This window comes from Ranitomeya variabilis, chromosome 2, assembly GCF_051348905.1.
Source record: "Ranitomeya variabilis isolate aRanVar5 chromosome 2, aRanVar5.hap1, whole genome shotgun sequence".
NCBI classification, from domain to species: Eukaryota; Metazoa; Chordata; class Amphibia; order Anura; family Dendrobatidae; genus Ranitomeya; species Ranitomeya variabilis.
This window is the reverse complement of record NC_135233.1, coordinates 286,275,603-286,292,177: the sequence shown is the minus strand read 5'-3', so window position 1 is coordinate 286,292,177 and position 16,575 is coordinate 286,275,603. Positions and strand designations below refer to the sequence as shown.

Sequence of the window (16,575 nt, the reverse complement as noted above, 5' to 3'; positions counted from 1 at the left end):
GAGAAAACTGATAAGACTCTGATGGTAAAAAATGAGACACTGACCAAAAATGTATGAAAATCTGATTTGTTTGGAGGATTGGGGAGGTGATCTGTGCTGCCGAGGAGAAAATCTCAATAAAGAGGACGTACCGTAGGCATTGATGTTATTGGGAAATCTCCTCACTAGTGCAGATCACCCCTCCCATCCTCCACACATTTGCTACACAGGTCAGGTTTTGCTCTCCTGGGCGGCTGGTTCTTGCCTGGATTCCTCAGTTGTGGGTTTCACAGGTGAGAGGATAAATGTTCCTTCACCTGTCACTTGCCTACCAGATCAGACCCTACTGTGCTTGTTGTCTCCTCCTTTCTTATCCTGAAAATCTGATTTAGCATAGTGATGATAGATTGGTCCACTTTTTGTGTAAGAGAAAAAACAATACTGTCTGAATGAGGCTTTATTAGATTGGCGTCGCCTGACATCAGCCGTACTGGTTAGTGGCCAGCCTTACTAAAAACAGCTCAACCTACAAATCAGAAGAACAGCATTTTCCATCCCTTCACTTTAGTCTAGGGCTCCATTACATATGTTGGTGCCAATCTCTATGCATTAAGAGAATTCCAATTACCGCAGTTCCCTAATACAGTATATAACAATTCTCTGAATCACTCCTTTACCAACAGAAGCATGATAGCAATAGAGGAGACTGGACTTCCAGCAAATTTAAAAAGAAAAAAAAAAAAAAATATTGGATGCCTCATCCATCTCTATGCCAGCCCTATTAAAGGGAACCCATCACCCCCAAAATCGAAGGTGAGCTAAGCCTACCGGCATCAGGGCCTTATCTACAGCATTATGTAATGCTGTAGATAAGCCCCCGATGTATCCTGAAAGATGAGAAAAAGAGGTTAGATTATACTCACCCAGGCGCGGTCCCGGTTCTGTTCTGGTCCGATGGGCGTTGCGGTTCGGTCCGGGGCTTCCCATCTTCTTACGTTGACGTCCTCTTCTTGTGTTCAGGCTGCGGCTCCGGCGCAGGCGTACTTCATCTGCCGTATTGAGGGCAGAGCAAAGTACTGCAGTGCGCAGGCACCGGGAAAGGTCAGAGAGGCCCAGCGCCTGCACAGTGCAGTACTTTGCGCTCCCCTCAACAGGACAGGTAAAGTACTGCCCCATTATGAGAATGCCGTGACGTGGCGGGGTAGCTCAAAGAATTGATCAATTGTTTGCTAAATGTCTCATTTTGAAATACAGTTAGAAATTAGTATGTGCATCTTATGTATTGCGTTCTGACCATAAGCAGTGCTGGCTTCTCCCCTCTTTTGCTTTTACACAGGTAAAGTACGCCTGCGCCGGAGCCGCAGCCTGAACACAAGAAGAGGATGTCATCGTAAGAAGATAGGAGGCCCCAGACCAGACCACGAGCCCATCGGACCGGACCGCAGCGGGACCGCCCCTGGGTGAGTATAATCTAACCTCTTTTTCTCATCTTTCAGGATACATCGGGGGGCTTATCTACAGCATTACAGAATGCTGTAGATAAGCCCCTGATGCCGATGGGCTTAGCTCACCTTCGATTTTGGGGGTGACAGGTTCCCTTTAAAGGTAAACTTTCAGGCGTTCTCATCCTGGTTGACAGTAAGGATTGACCGTACCGCATCTTCCTGTTCTTGCCCCTTTTCTTCTGGTCTTTTACCTTCATTTTATGTCCTGTCTTGTGCTTTTCTTTCCTATATCTTTTTGTTCAGGTAAGATGAGGTTTTTCACATAAACTAACTTCTGTTTTGTTTTCGCATTGCTAATGCCCCTGTAGATGTATACGGCTACTTGCCTACTCTCTCCATTCCAGATGTCCTGATGCTGGACGGCTGCTGGATTATACTTCATAGTTGTCTTTGTTGGCATAGCTTTATTGAAAAAGTAGATCTAATTTAACAGGTAAATTTATTGAACCATAAAGGGAATCTGTCGGTACCAATCAAGTGTCTAAACTGAGGGAATGCTACTATAAGTGCATTCTATATTCTTCTGTATGTGCCACTAGTTAAATGGCTTGTCTAGAAGTAAGATTACTTTTTTTCAGGCATGGATATGGTGCAGCCAGCTTGAGAGGACTGTGGAGGCTCCAGACGTGGTGTCTGCTCTGTCTCCAAGTCACAGGACCACTGCAGCCTGTGAATAGCCGCAGTGGTCAAGTGACTATAAAAGCAGGTCAGAGATGTTTCTCTTATGACCTGCTCTTCTAACCAGCTGATTGCTGCTCTGGAAGGCAAGTTTGTCTCAGTTTATTATCTTTAATCAAGTCAAATCTTACAAAAAATAAATAAATAAATAAAATTTTTTACCGTATTGCAGTACAGCAGAGCTGTGGAAGCTGCAGCAAATCGGTCTGTAAGGAGACAAAGTTCAGTTCTACTGCACTATGATAGTTACATATCACACTGGTAATGCCTCCTTTCATTTAAAATATAGTCCTAAACAGCTGACTTGCATATTAGAAAAACGTGGATTTCTCTGGAATAAGACATCGGATCGCAGATATCAAGGTATCATTTTATTCAGCTTCCTATGACCTACATGCCCAAATAGATGGCTTAGGAGGGTTGATCCTACTAATTCCCTTTAAGCAGGGGCAGGTTTAGCACTGTATTACTATATAGTACAGTACTATCCCCCTTGTTCAGATCAAGTATTTAAAAAAGTATTGAAAAAAAGTCCAGCTTCACTGACACAAGTTCTATTCCATGTGCACCAGAAACGCGTAAAGACGATTATATGTTTGAGAAGCTGGACCTTCCCTTATTACTTTATCATTGCTTCTGTCCCTGGCAATGACGTTTCTTCGTGTTCCGGATTCATTTGGGCTATTTATGGTACTTTGCTTTTTTTTTTTTTTTTTTGGGGGGGGGGGGACAGATTGCCCTGGTTTAGATACCTAAGTGGTACAGACTGGTGCATTATTGTTCATTCACAGCACAATGTGGCATCTTCACTGGCTACATAGTAATAGTTGAGAACCTGAAATCCTCCCATGTTTCTATTCCTCCTCCTAGAATATTAAACAATAGAATTTCCCTCCCCTCCTATATTTTAGCCAAGGTACACCATACCTCAGTTATTTGGCTTGAGACATTTTCTTAAAAAAACACACAAAAAAACACATTTAACAATCAGCATTAGGAAGATTTTTTTTATTACTTATTATATAGGACAGTAACTAAGAATGGAGGACTACTTTTTACCTACACATTGGAGGTAAAACATGTAAAATATCTATTGTGCCAGAAAAAGCTGCCACCTGAGCTCCAGTGCAGAAATGAGTCATCTGTCAGGTAGTAAGGACTAGCATAGGGATGACTCACGGTATGATCTGCATGCTGGGAGATTTCTCTGTGTGTGGGGTGCTGGGGATCTATTATAGCTGGAGAAGATTCTCAGCAACACAAAATAACCAGCAACAATATAAGGGTAGGGAAACTGACAGCACAAGTCCATAGTCATGTCCAGGCCAAAAAGAGCCATTGCCACACAGACTGGGTGATTGCAAACAGAATTACTCCTGAGATTTTGCTTTCTTATGTAAAATAAGGCTAAAATTAAAAGTTTTTAAAAGCTGTACACCATTTCACTGCTGATTAACACTTTTCCAATTATTACTATTGAGGTAAATGGTTTTTTATGGGGGGGTAATCTCTCAAGGTGGTGCATATATGCACATGGCAGGTTTAATAAATGTGCAAATCATGGTCAAAGTACTGACCGTTGGCCGCGGAGTGGCAGAAGGTCTCCTGACCCGATCTCTAAGTGCCTCATGGCTGACGAGTTTGGATCAGGAGACCCACAGCCGGCCGTCCTCAGATTGTGATTTACAGATGTGTGAATCCAGCAAAAGAGCCACACACAAAAAAAAAAAAAGTGTATGTCTGCCTCAGCATTATAGATGAATTACATAGATTACAAAGTGCAATTGCACCATTCATTCTCTTGTTTGCTGGCACCAGCACACAGAAGATGCTCAGAAATGCAGATATTGGCCTGTCATGCCCAGATGTGTTGTCTTGGTGGAGAGGATAATGAAATAATAAACTACACAACTGGCCCACTAAACTTGTGACAAGCTTGTAAAAACCGCTATTATACAATGTCAAGATAATCCTCTCTATTATCAGATACATGCTGTTATTATAATACAATCAGTGACACTTTGCAAAAAGTTTTTTTTCTCGCTCAAGTGAACAGAGAAAATAAATGGCAACATAACCAAAGAACCTTACTGATGAATGAAAAGTCAGTAAATGGCAAAATCAATGGGAAAAAAAAATGATAAAAAAGGAGCATGTTAAAAAATTTGGCTCAACTAGACATGTTATCCTTAGTACCCTGAGTCTGAGCCTACAATATTCATCAGCTTTTCCCAAGATTTATTATTACTTTCTAAGGCTACTTTCACACTTGCGTCGTTTGGAATCCGTCGCAATGCGTCGTTTTTTTAAAAAAAACGGATCCTGCAAATGTGCCCGCAGGATGCGTTTTTTCCCCATACACTTGTATTGCCGACGGATCGCGATATATGGCCATACGTCGCGTCCGTCGTGCACTGAATGCGTCGTGTTTTGGCAGACCGTCGTCACGAAAAAATGTTCAAGGGAACGTTTTTTCGCACGTCGGATCCGACATTTTCTACCGTACGGCCGGAACTCTGCCCCCTCCTCCCAGGGACTTTAGAATGGGCAGCGGATGCGTTGAAAAACTGCATCCGCTGCCCACGTTGTGCCGAATTTTCACAACGTCCATCGGTACGTCGCGCCGACGCTTAGCGACGGCCCCGTACCGACGGAAGTGTGAAAGAAGCCTAACAGGTCCCCCCGTTCACCAGAGAGAGACCAAAAGTGAGTTCTTCTAGCCTACATCTGGTAGATATGTATCTCCTTGTGGTTTGTTATACTGTATAGGAAAGTGCATTACTATGGTGGACAGATGATGTCAAGGCTTCCATACCCCTTACAAATAGGTGCCCATCAGTGGGCACAGGTGCAGTTACTACCTGACCCAAGACACTTTTCCTTACTCCCTCTCATGATTAGCGCACTTTACATATGAAGTTCGGCATACTATGACCTACCAACTCTTCAAAATTGTCAAGGGAGACATAATACATATTTGGAGGCAGGGCTGTGAAGTTGGAGTCATGGCGTGGGTGTCGGAATAAAATTGACTGACTCCTAAAATATAATAAATTGGGTACAGTAGTTAATTGCAGTTTCTTCTGAATATTTTTCATAAGAATTTAAGAAAGTTATGAACTGTCCATACATGTCTGTTCTGTTCTAAGGATCTGGGTTTTAGTTGAGATGAATCTGTGCTGCACTTTAAGTACATGCTCAGTAGTGGTGGACCCGGAGTCTGAGTCGGTATTAAATGGAACGACCGACTCCTAAAATAAATAGTAAATTGGGTACAGTAGTACAATGCAGTTTGTGCTGTAAATGTTTTCATAAGAATTTGGGAAAGTTATGAAATGTCCTATAAATGTCTGTTCTGTTTCTGATCTAATGATCTCAGCTTTTAGTTGAGATGAATCTTTGCAGCTATATCATACAGCAATCCACTTGGCATTCCCAAGTGGACTGCAACTAGTCACAAAAAGTGCAACCGCCTTCGCTATTGACTTGTATGGCACTGTAATGCAGTAATGACAAATCGAAGACTTTGGCCAGGCAAGAGGCGTTTTGTCAAGATTGCTATGTAGCCCTCGCACAATAGGTATTATGCAGTCAGACTAATTGTTTGCTTGCATTTTTATTTCAGCTACGTAACTTACCAAAAAGCAGCCCTGTAGATTAGCAAAGTGTCACGGGTTTACCACAACAGAGGAACCAGAAGACCGCAGCCTCCGATTACTCCTACTCCTGCACTGATTAGAAGCACTTGACCTTCATAGGAAACGGTTTAAGTTTCTTTTAGCAGTGAAGTGGTTACTCTGATAAATTGAGAGCTCCTGGAAGCTTTCCTGTGTTAAGACTCTCAGCTGTGCACTGTTAGCCACTCCCATCTCCTATATAATGTGGGCCCTGGCTAGCACTCATTGTCAGAGCTAGTTTATGCTGCATGGCTGGAGGTTGTTGTTGGTGAAGGCGTTTGGTGGATTTATCTGTGACTGTTGAGTGTGTGATAATTCCTTTTCTTCTACTTTGGCTTAACTCCATCCTCCACTTCCCAATGCATTCCGCTGTTGTCTGTTTGAGTATATTTGTATGTTTGGTATTTTTTGTTATCCCTGTTCATGTTACCTTGTTAGTCTGGTTGGTGTATTACGGTAGACTACTACTCCCCTCTTCCCTGGGTGTGGGGAAGGGTACAGACTGAGGGAGTATTCAGAAGCTAAGGCAAGGTTCGTGGCCCTAGCATCTTCACCATCAGAAGTAATCTGGGGAACAGGGTGAGCTAGGGCACCCCTAGCGTTAGGGAGAGGGAAGGAATCCCATGTCCTGGGACACCTAACAACAAAGGCGTGACACAAGGAAAGCCCACATGTGATAACAGTAAGTCTCATAACACTTGCACAGGGCATGACACTTTTTGATTATGTGGCGATAGCTGTAGTTAATAGTTAAAAAAATGCATCGAACAAGATTTAACCATAAATTGCTTTGGCTTTGCTATGTGTTTTTAGCCAAACATTATTTAAAAATAAAGAATCTAAAAAACAGCTGCAAAAACAAGTTTGATGTAAATTTGCCTTACATTTGTTTTGTCCAAAAGACAGTGCCTCACCTGTCCACAGACTGGGACAGATTTACTAATATACTATAAGTCACTGTAAACCTGTAAGAGTATGTGTCCACGTTCAGGATGGCCGGCGATTTGGAAGGAGCGGAAAACTCGCTCCGCCCAAAGCGCCGCCCCCTTCTGTAGACGTGGTGATTCCGGATGTGTTCATTGGACACATCCGGAATCATCAAACCCCACACATAGGGCCCTGTGTTTTACCTTGCAGCGGCGCAGCGACGCCGCAAGGTAAACGGACATGCTTTTGATACGGTGCCACACAAAAGGTTGTTACATAAAATGAGAATAATGGGGATAGGGGAAAATATGTGTAAGTGGATTGAGAGCTGGCTCAGGGATAGGAAACAAAGGGTGGTTATTAATGGAGCACACTCGGACTGGGTCGCGGTTAGCAGTGGGGTACCACAGGGGTCAGTATTGGGCCCTCTTCTTTTTAACATATTTATTAATGACCTTGTAGGGGGCAGAGTAGAATTTCAATATTTGCAGATGACACTAAACTCTGCAGGGTAATCAATACAGGGGAGGACAATTTTATATTACAGGATGATTTATGTAAACTAGAAGCTTGGGCTGATAAATGGCAAATGAGATTTAATGGGGATAAATGTAAGGTCATGCACTTGGGTAGAAGTAATAAGATGTATAACTATGTGCTTAATTCTAAAACTCTGGGCAAAACCGTCAATGAAAAAGACCTGGGTGTATGGGTGGATGACAAACTCATATTCAGTGGCCAGTGTCAGGCAGCTGCTACAAAGGCAAATAAAATAATGGGATGCATTAAAAGAGGCATAGATGCTCATGAGGAGAACATAATTTTACCTCTATACAAGTCACTAGTTCGACCACACTTAGAATACTGTGCACAGTTCTGGTCTCCGGTGTATAAGAAAGACATAGCTGAACTGGAGCGGGTGCAGAGAAGAGCGACCAAGGTTATTAGAGGACTGGGGGGTCTGCAATACCAAGATAGGTTATTACACTTGGGGCTATTTAGTTTGGAAAAACGAAGGCTAAGGGGTGATCTTATGTTAATGTATAAATATATGAGGGGACAGTACAAAGACCTTTCTGATGATCTTTTTAATCATAGATTGGTGACAGGGACAAGGGGGCATCCTCTACGTCTGGAGAAACGAAGGTTTAAGCATAATAACAGACGCGGATTCTTTACTGTAAGAGCAGTGAGACTATGGAACTCTCTGCCGTATGATGTTGTAATGAGTGATTCATTACTTAAAATTTTAAAATTTAAGAGGGGACTGGATACCTTTCTGGAAAAGTATAATGTTACAGGGTATATACACTAGATTCCTTGATAGGGAACCAGTCTGATTGCCGTATGTGGAGTCGGGAATTAATTTTTTTCCCCAAGGTGGAGCTTACTCTTTGCCACATGGGTTTTTTTTGCCTTCCTCTGGATCAACATGTTAGGGCATGTTAGGTTAGGCTATGGGTTGAACTAGATGGACTTAAAGTCTTCCTTCAACCTTAATAACTATGTAACTATGCTGCGTTCTAAAAAGACGCGTCGCATGTCCGGAAACGCAGGTCCGCCGGGTGCGTGTTCGCACGCATAGTGGAGACGGGATTTCATAAAATCCCCTCCACTATGCTGTAACATCTGGACGCTGCGGATTGAATGCTGCGGCTCTACGCAGCGTTCAATCCGCAGCTATTCCGGATGTAATACGGCCCGTGGACACATACCCTAAGGCTATGTGCACACGTTGCGGATTCGTGTGCGGATTTTTCCGCACTGTTTTTTGCAAAATCCGCAGGTTAACCGCACTGAGGATTACCCGCGGATTTGCGACGGTTTCCACCTGCGGATTTCTATTGAGGAGCAGGTGTAAACTGCTGTGGAATCCGCACAAAGAATTGACATGCTGCGGAAAAAACACAGCTGCGTTTCCGCCCATTTTTTCCACAGCATGTGCACTGCGGATTGTGTTTTCCATACGTTTACATGGTACTGTACAACACATGGAAAAGTGCTGCAGATCCGCAGCATCAAATCCGCTGCGGATCCGCAGCAAAATCCGCAACGTGTGCACATAGCTTTGCACATTTATTGTTTAATGGCCTGTTTACATGGCAGATGATGGTGTATCAGCAGCACATCACCTTTTTTACATGGGGGGGGGGGATATGTGCTGTGTCTAGTGAAAAAGTGTCTGAACTTTTTAAAGGGGGTGTCTAAAGCTTAAGTTTTCTGGAGCGCACAGGTCCCTCCACACTTCCGGATTGCTGGGGAACAGCGAGTTCCTGAACGAGTAATAGATTGAACCTATGCATTCTGAAAAAAACTACAAGCGGAGGGAACTTTCCCTCTGCAGCACAGCGGAAGCACAGAAACAATGAAGCTGGCAATCCAGTGAACTTTGGAACAGCACTTACAAGCTCTTTTGGAAAGAGCAACCTCATACAGATGAAAATCAGTATCATACATCTTAATAGGATTACTCTGGCTTTCTCTAAAGATTTATGCAAGCCCTATTAAAGGGACTGTCTAGGCCTTACATATTGATATCTTATCCTACTCTCTATTTCTGGGCCGCAACATCAAGTAATGCCAATTCTTACAACGCTGTAAAAGACTTTTGATCAGTCCCTGACTTCTGCCAAACTAAATGATGACCCCTATCTAAAAATAGTTAGTCCATCTCTTCTCCTACACTATTTGTCGAATTCTCCCAGAAGCTAGCTGATCATTGACTCTTCATCAGAGCCTTACCATCTTGGAGATGTAAGTACAGCAGCATCACTACTCTGCTCTGTGATAGAAAGCTCTTATCAGAAATATGTGGGACTCACTTACTCTTACTGAATAACCTGTGTGTCACTTTGGATACTTTGTTACACCATGCCTGACAAGATACCCAAGTACCATAGCTTGGAAAGCTTGCCATTTCACATTAAATTTATTATTTCAGTTATCCAATTGAAAATATTTTGTTTCTCCAATTGAGAGAAATAAACTTGTAGATTGTAATAACTCATAACAATAAAGATAGAGATGTCACTCATTTAATCCATTTTGTCCAAAGCAGCTTGACCTCCCAGGAAGTAATGAGTTAATCATCTCATCCTGGGTCTCAAGTCTGTGCAGCTTATTGCAGCCCTCTCTTTCTGTCTGCTTCCTCCTCTTCCCTGCCACCCACATAAGTTGTAAGAGGACAAGAATCTGTGACTTAGCACAACTGGGTGATATATTCAATGAGCGTGACTATGATTCAGTCTCCGGTGCAAAGTGCTTCTATTATGTTTAAGGGCAAGATGGGCATGCTGATAGTGGAGGTGGTGGGTAGAGGTTCTTGTGTATTTCTGTGTTACCTCATGTGCTAGGTTTGGGTTGCCATCTTGATTACGCCTTCCACTCTGATAATGTTCTCCTAATTTCCCATAATGGCAAAGTCTCATCACATTGCTCATCTTTAACGGCAGAATGTGATAGATCAGTGACTTAGATCTGCTGGCCCCTAACATATAAGGCAGTCTCAGCCTATCCCATGGGGTGCACACGCAGAAAAGCCTCAGCGTATCCCATGGGGTGCACACGCAGAAGAGCCTCAGCGTATCCCATGGGGTGCGCACGCAGAACAGCCTCAGCGTATCCCATGGGGTGTACACGCAGATGAGCCTCAGCGTATCCCATGGGGTGCACACGCAGAAGAGCGCCAGCGTATCCCAAGGGGTGCACACGCAGAAAAGCGTCAGCGTATCCCATGGGGTGCACACGCAGAAGAGCATCAGCGTATCCCATGGGGTGCACACGCAGAACAGCCTCAGCGTATCCCATGGGGTGCACACGCAGAAGAGCCTCAGCGTATCCCATGGGGTGCACACGCAGAAGAGCGCCACCGTATCCCAAGGGGTGCACACGCAGAAAAGCGCCAGCGTATCCCATGGGGTGCACACGCAGAAGAGCCTCAGCGTATCCCATGGGGTGCACACGCAGAAGAGCCTCAGCGTATCCCATGGGGTGCACACGCAGAAGAGCGCCACCGTATCCCAAGGGGTGCACACGCAGAAAAGCGCCAGCGTATCCCATGGGGTGCACACACAGAAGAGCGCCAGCGTATTCTATGGGGTGCACACGAAGAAGAGCGCCAGCGTATCCCACGGGGTGCACACGCAGAACAGCCTCAGCGTATACCATGGGGTGCACACGGAGAACAGCCTCAGCGTATACCATGGGGTGCACACGCAGACAGAACAGCCTCAGCGTATACCATGGGGTTCACACGCAGAACAGCCTCAGCGTATACCATGGGGTGCACACGCAGAACAGCCTCAGCGTATACCATAGGGTGAACACGCAGAACAGCCTCAGCGTATCCAATGGGTGCAGACGCAGAACAGCCTCAGCATTTCCCACAGGGTGCACACGCAGAACAGCCTTAGCATATCCCATGGGGTGTACATGCAGAAGAGCGCCAGCGTATCCCATGAGCTGCACACGCAGAACAGCCTCAGCGTACCCCATGGGCTGCATGCAGCAGAGCCTCAGCGTATCTCATGTGATGCACACCACAGTCTGTGTATCCTACAAGATGTACTCAGTATATCCTATGTGATGTATAAGGCAGGGCTGTGGAGCCGGTAAGCCACAGCTGCGACTCCGACTCCTTCATAAATGGCCAATTCGTAACAATAAATTTACTGTTGTAAAATATTAACATCGTGCTTATTCAGTTTCTCACCAACATATAAGTAATCAGACCACTTAGAGCAAAAACTATATTTATTAGAATACAATTAGAATATAGCAAATAACTTTTCTAAACTTTTCTAAACTCTTGTAAGTAAATATGCAATAAACACTGTTATGCAGTTAATAAGAAGAAATCTATAAATTTGTCCTCAGAAAAAGTATTGCCTCTGTCAGATCCTCCTTCATGGATGCCCTCAAATCTGATCTAATTATTTTGAGAGCAGAGAACAACCTCTCTACACTAACTTGGGTTGGTGGCAAAGCAGTAACCACTCGGGCAACATCTCTGACAATGTCAGGATACAGAGGAATCGCTTGTTGCACTGTTATTTTTGATGAACGGTCAAATTTCTCAATTTCTTTTAGTGCACATGAAAAATTCTGCTGAAATGTACTGGCTGTGTTCTTTGATGGGGATGACTCTTCTATGCGGGAACGCTTTGCACGGTCCTTGTGATCCAAATATTTTTCGAAATTAAATTCTTCATCAGTTGAGGGTGAAGATGTGGCAGGAAGACCAAATTCTTCTTGTTTCTCCTGACTGTTCTGCAACCCTTTCATCCTTACGGCTATTTCAAACAGAGCTTCTTTTCCTTTAGTTAGCTGTTGATCATCTAGAAGAATCCGATGCATTGGGTCTACATAAACAGCTGCCAAAAGAATGTTATTTTGTAATAGTAGATCCTCTCTCCGTTTCATTGATGTAGCAATGCCACTTGCAATTAACCCTCCTGTTTGGGACAGGCGAAACATCAGGTTCTTCCACTCCTTTAAGAAAATACCTGGAGTTAAGTTCTCTGCTTGTAATTTTTTAGTCACTGTAAATGGGTGCTCTAGCAATTTTTCCAGCTCAGTCACCTGCTTCCACTGACTTTCATTTAGCGTCAGTTGAGGGTTAGCCATGTCTACAAGAAAGGTTTTCAGTTCAACCAAGCGCTGAATCATTAAGTACTGCCCCATCGTGTGGCTTGATGAATAATTGCCCCTTTTCCAGCACGTCTCTTCAAAATTGAGTCAACTTTAGGGGTTCTGGCAACAGTAGCCAATTTTCTCACCTTGCCAATCAGTGCAGCAGCATGTCCTTCTTGCAGACTGTCTTATAGCCAGCTGTAGCGTATGCACAACACAGCGCATGTGATGAATGAAAGAACGTACTGACACAGTTTCAACAAGATCATCTAAACTATCATGTTGCTGTTCATCTGAAGCAACTTCAGTTTGCTCCTCAGTTACAATACTGTGTTCCTCTATTTCAAACATTTCTGTGTCTGTGGACCCAGAATGTTCTTCTAGCTGCTGGTCACCATCATTACTCTCATTCATTAGCTTAATAGTACTTATCATATTTGAGGCATTGTCAGTTACGACAGAAAGAACTTGCTCTTTTTTAAGTTCATAGTCTTGCAGAACCTTTTCCACCAAGACCTGGAGAAACTCACTGGTGTGATGAGCTTTGGTGTCTTTTACTGCCAATGTCTTGGTAACTATTTCATTTTTGTCACAAACAATTCGGACATTGATGGCAAAATAGTTCACTCTGTGACGTGTGCAGGCATCCATTTTAAGAAACAGAAAGCGTCCCTTGAGAGTTTTTTTAAGTTCTTCCTTTTGTTTAAAAGCTTCTTCGATTACTAATTTTCTAATACTCTCTCTCTCCAGAGAAACACCAAGCTTGCGGGCCATTTCCCCATTCAGACACATAAAAGCTGGTCGTGAAAATAATGAAATAGGCACACTATCCTTTACAACAAGCTCTATGATCTGTTTTTTAAATGTATCTACTGTCATTGTCACAGTAACTTTGTCACTGACAAAATATCTTGCAACTGATGGCTGCAAAGTTCTCTGCCCCTTTGTTTGGCTGGAAGAGCTGGGCACTGGTTCATTGGTTTGGATGCAGTCCTTCTTATCCACTGCTTTCAGTACTTCTGGATGAAAGCGCTGTAAATGTCTCTTTAGATTAGAAGCTCTGGTAGGAGCATTTTTATCTTTGCCTGAATATGCACTGATCTTGGCTTCACAGCATTTGTTTTCGTCTGGATCATTTGTCATACACTGACAGACATAATGTTTTCTATCTTGAGTGATGGTGAAAAGTTCAAATACAGCTGATTTAATGTGACGCTTCTTTGACATTCTCAGGTTTTTAATTCTGCATTCACAATCCAAATGACAACTGTTTTTCCTAAAAACAACTGTACAAAATTATTGCCAGGTCGTACAACTGATATAGTGGTCAGTAATACTGTTATTCCTCATGTACTCACAGTTAACTGATGCAAAGTTTGTTGAAAGGATAATACTTCTTACAGTCTTCCTCTTCTGAGTAGCAGCTGTGAGATGCTTGAAAGACGCACACCTAGTAAACATCTAGTCTAGAGGAGGAGCTTTACTACTAAGAATTTGCAACACATTTTCACTTTCAGTTTCATATATTGTAAGTAGGGGGGTTGGGGCAGCATGAGGTTAACCAAGTATAAGATTAGATAAGGGCATTGGAGAACAGTGACACACAAGAAGTAAGAAATGTCTCTATCTCCAGCAGAACTGCTTATCACTGTTGTTCATAGTGTGATAGAACATATATATTTGAGTAACATTTATAAAATTCATATGAAAGTTCAATTATGAAATATTAATACATTTTTTTTTTTTAAAGCTGGAGTCGGAGTCGGTACATTTCTACCGACTCCACAGCCCTGGTATAAGGTATGCTCTTATTGTATCTTCTGTGATGTATACAGCAGGACCTCAGCGTATTCTATGTAATGTTTACAGCAGTCTCAGTGTATCCTATGGGATGTACCCAGATGAGTATTCGCTTTTCCTATGTGATGTATATGGTAGGCCCTCATTGCATCCTATGGGATGTATACAACAGTCTCAATGTATACTATGGGATGTACACAGCAGAATCTCTATCTTGCATCATTGTTCTCTTATGTAAAGCATGAATATTGGCAGATTTATAAAACAGTCTAAAAGAAAAACTGTCTTTGCTGTTGATAGCAACCAATCATACAACAGCTTTCATTTTGTATTAAAGGGGTTGTCCAGGTTTGACATGAAAGTTTCCAGTCTCTTTATGGGACAGTAGACTTGTCAGTCCTCACAGAGCAGCTGCTCCCTGTCAGGATTCTTTGATATCGGCAACAGGTGGTCATGTGACCGCATATATGCATACTTCTAGCCACATGCCGACTAGACGTGAGCACCTGCATTGAGCAACGTCGCGCTTTTTCTTTTTTTTGTAACCAAAAACATTTTTATTTGACAAAGAAAAATCTGTCAGACTGTTTGATACAGAAAACATAACACTTCTATTCGGATTGTGGCGGGTAGTATGCATATCGCATACTTGTAATGACATAACCGCTCACTCCTTGAGAATCCTGACAATGCACGTTGTGTCAGCTGTGAGGGATATTGCACACTTGGACAACTCCTTTAATACAAAATGAAAGCTGCTGCATGATTGGTTACAAGGGGCAGTGAAGAGATTTTTCTTAAGACTCAAAGGTTAACAGAAAAAAAAAAAAAAAAAAAAAGAATTGAATGGCACTAGGAGCTGTAGTGCATTTCAAGGCATACAACATATGATCCTTCAGGACTAAAAAGCCGGGTGCTTTTTGCCACTGGGAACTGGTGCTTCACATATAATAGTCAAAAAGATAGTCCATAGAAAATAGAAAAAGAAATGCGGCACTCACCCAGTTTGCAGCGAAGTTGATGTCTTATTTTTACAATCTCGATGTTACAGACATTTTCTTGGAATCGGCAGGTAAAAAGTGAGGGCGCGGAGAGTGAACAGCAGGACGACAGCCGTTTCGCGCACTCCGCGCTTCTACGGGTCCACGTGTATGTCTGTAACCTCGATATGGTAAAATAAAAGACATCAAACTTCACTGCAAACTGGGTGAGTGCCGCATTTCTTTTTCTTAAGACTGTTTCATGAATCTGCTGATATTTTACATAAGAGAGCAGTGATAATATGGGAGACACATGGACAACCCCTTAAGGTTTTAAATATGAAAGATGTTCTCTGATTGGTTGCTGTGGGCAAACAAGAGTTTTTGTTTTAGGCTACTTTCACACTAGCGTCGGACGACGCACGACGAATTGCGTTGTTTCGACGTACCGACGCTAGCAGTGAATGCGCCGCACAACGGGGGCAGTGGATGCTGTTTTTCAACGCATCCGCTGCCCCATTGTGAGGTGCAGGGAGGCGGGGGGCGGAGTTCGGGCCACGCATACGCGGTCGGAAAAGACGGTCTCGACGCACCAAAAAACGTTACATGCAACGTTTTTTGGTGGCAACGGACCGACGCAACACGATGCAATCGTCACACGACGGTTGCGACGTGTGGCAATGCGTCGCACTGCGTCGCTAATGCAAGTCAATGGAGAAAAACGCATCCTGCAAGCACTTTTGCAGGATGCGTTTTTTCTACAAAACGACGCATAGTGACGAGCAGTGCACGACGCTAGTGTGAAAGTAGCCTTAGGCTACGTTCACATTTGCGGTCAGCGCCGCAGCATCGGGCGCCGCAGCGGCGCCGCATGCGTCATGCGCCCCTATATTTAACATGGGGGCGCATGGACATGCGTTGTGCTGCGTTTTGCGCCGCATGGCCGCAAGCGTTGGACGCAAGAAACGCATCAAGTTGCATTTTTCTTGCGTCCAACTTTCGGCCAAAAACGACGCATGCGGCGCAAAACGCAGCGTTTTAGCGTGCGTTTTGCCGCGTTTTTGTTTGCGTTGTGCGCTGCGGCGCCGACGCTGCGGCGCACAACGCAAATGTGAACGTAGCCTTAGACAGTGTCAAAAGTCTTCATCAATATCTTTAGCTGTATGAGAGGACTTACAGGGGGGGACAAGGAGGGTGGAGCTGGGTGTGCAGGAGTCTGACAGCTGCTAAGTAGGATTTGATAGGTGATGATGTCATCCTGTAGGCCACAGGAAGTCAGAGACTGACTTCCTGTTTACACATTAATGCATTGGTTAACCCCAACTTCCTATAATGAAGGTGAAAAAAGGAATAAATGGAACTGAGGAGGGATAAAATAAATTAAACGACAAGATTGAG

The 16,575-nt window shown here is 43.6% G+C and overlaps 1 protein-coding gene across 2 annotated transcripts in view; it reads right to left on the bottom strand.

The window, feature by feature from the left end:
• The window catches only part of ZC3H12B (zinc finger CCCH-type containing 12B), a 105,987-nt gene that overhangs the window by 85,288 nt on the left and 4,124 nt on the right, over positions 1-16,575 (bottom strand). Inside the window, exon 2 of one of the 2 annotated variants that reach the window (XM_077285080.1) lies at positions 2,325-2,368. The exons of the other annotated variant lie outside the window; for it this stretch is intronic. The gene's annotated coding sequence lies outside the window, so the exon portion shown is untranslated. The remainder of the gene's footprint in view (positions 1-2,324; positions 2,369-16,575) is intronic. 2 annotated transcript variants of the gene reach the window in all.